This window comes from Lactuca virosa, chromosome 9 (assembly GCF_052849685.1).
Source record: "Lactuca virosa cultivar CGN04683 chromosome 9, Lactuca_virosa_CGN04683_v6, whole genome shotgun sequence".
Lineage (NCBI taxonomy): Eukaryota > Viridiplantae > Streptophyta > Magnoliopsida > Asterales > Asteraceae > Lactuca > Lactuca virosa.
The window spans coordinates 37838559-37840457 of record NC_136434.1 but is presented as its reverse complement, the minus strand read 5'-3'; the positions used below and the strand labels follow the sequence as shown (position 1 = coordinate 37840457).

General features: G+C 43.4%; 1 non-coding gene across 1 annotated transcript; it reads left to right on the top strand.

The window, feature by feature from the left end:
- The first annotated feature begins 833 nt into the window (after positions 1-833).
- LOC145141654 (small nucleolar RNA R71) lies at positions 834-940 on the top strand. The gene has a single exon (XR_013722848.1). It is a non-coding gene; the product is annotated as a small nucleolar RNA R71 (small nucleolar RNA).
- The last annotated feature ends 959 nt before the right edge of the window (positions 941-1899 follow it).

The following is a 1899-nucleotide window of genomic DNA, read 5'->3' as shown; positions in this document are numbered from 1 at the left end:
GATTTTTTGCTTCCTCCTTCTGTGATTCTTTGGGTGCTTCATTCTGAATAGGGGCCAGAGGAGTGATTATTTTCCCACTTCTTGTTGTGACTATGTTTATGTGCGCGCCTCGTGGGTTGTTTTCAGTTTTGCTAGGAAGTTCGCCCGGTGATCTCTGGTTTATTTGTTGAGCAAGTTGCCCCAGCTGTGTTTCTATGTTGTGGATAGATGCTTGCTGGTTTCTAAGCATGGTCCTTGTTTCTTGAATTGCAGCATCATGATCACTATGTCTTTTTTCTGAAGCAGCTACAAATTTGGTAAGCATTTCTTCCAAACTTGGTTTTCTTTCTTGTGATGGCTCCTCCTTTTGGTAAAAACCCCTTCCCTTTTGATTGAACTTCTCTTCCTTAGCCTTCTTGTACTCGTCATAAGGGAGCCACTCTTTCTTTGGTCTACGCCAGTCTTCATCATATCGGTCCCCACTTGAGTAACAAACTTGCACCTTTTTGTTGCCATTCTCATCCAAATCGCAGTCTCTAGTAAGGTGAGGCCCATTGCAATTTTCGCAACCCACCCGAATAGCATGTATCGTTTGGTCCATTTTATCCATCCTCCTATCCATGGTTTTTAGCATAGCCATAACTGCTGACAAGTCTTCTGAAGCTGCATAGGCGGGCCCCCTTGTCACATCATTTCTTGGATTGTGGTATTCTCTAGAATGCTTAGAGAATTCTTCAATTAGTTGCTTTATCACTGGAGGTGCCTTTTTCGTGAGTGGACCTTGCGAGTCAAGTAATTGCCTAGTGGTAACATTTACTCCATCATAGAAGATGGAGACTTCTTGTTGACTATTGAGGTCATGATGTGGGCAATTCCTTAGCAAGCTCTTGTACCTCTCCCACGCTTCATATAGTGATTCTCCAGCTTGTTGTTCAAAGTTGGCTATGGCTTTCTTTAGCTTGGATATCTTGGATGGTGGGCAGAATTGATCAATGAACTCTTCTTTCATTTGGGCCCATGTAGTGACAGATCCTGGGGGCAATGACTTAAGCCAATCCTTGGCAGCACCCTTCAAAGTGACCGGAAGCATGCGAAGTAGCTGAGTTTCCCGAGGCACATTTGGAACATTGAAATAATCAGCTACATCATTGACTTCGTCCAAGTGTTTATAAGCGTCTTCGTGGTCTTTGCCTGTGAAGGGGATCTCCTTAAGTAGAGCCAGGATGTGACCCTTGAGCTCAAAAGTAGCAGTAGTGGGGATTGCGGGTTGCACAAGTCCCGGTCCAGTATCATCGCGTATCCTCTTCTTCCATTCCCCCATGGGGACTTCATCAATGTTAGCCATGAGAATAGCTAATTCGTCGTCGGAATCGGAAATGTGACCGAATGTAGGGTCTTCTTCTTCCTCGGTGTCGTGCTCGGCGTCTTCTTTAATAGGGTCTTCGATTGTCAAAGAGGCACTGGATGCTCCTGATTTGCTGCTCTTCTTCTTGCTGAAAACGGACTTTAGGTTCTTTAGTGGCGAATTCCTTGAAGAAGCGGATTCTCCAACGGATTTTCCTTTGTTCTTCCTTAGGGCGGATTCCGGGTCGTCTAGAGGAGGGATCAAAGGTGTATCAGATCCTCGGGTCATGAAACAACTGCAAATAAAACAAGAAAAACGCGTAAAAAGAACAAAAATAAAATAAAAGCTAAAACTGTGAACAGTGATGGACTCGCCGAGTTTCGTCAAGTGCACTCGGCGAGTTCAAGGTAAAAACAGAAAAATTTTCTACTTAATTTATTAAAACAGGGATTGATCAAAACCTATACTAACTACTAAATTACCTCAGAATTAACTTTGTGTAATATAAATCCCACACAAATGATCGACAAAAATAGAAATTAGTGCTAATTTAGAACCGTTCCCCGGCAACGGCG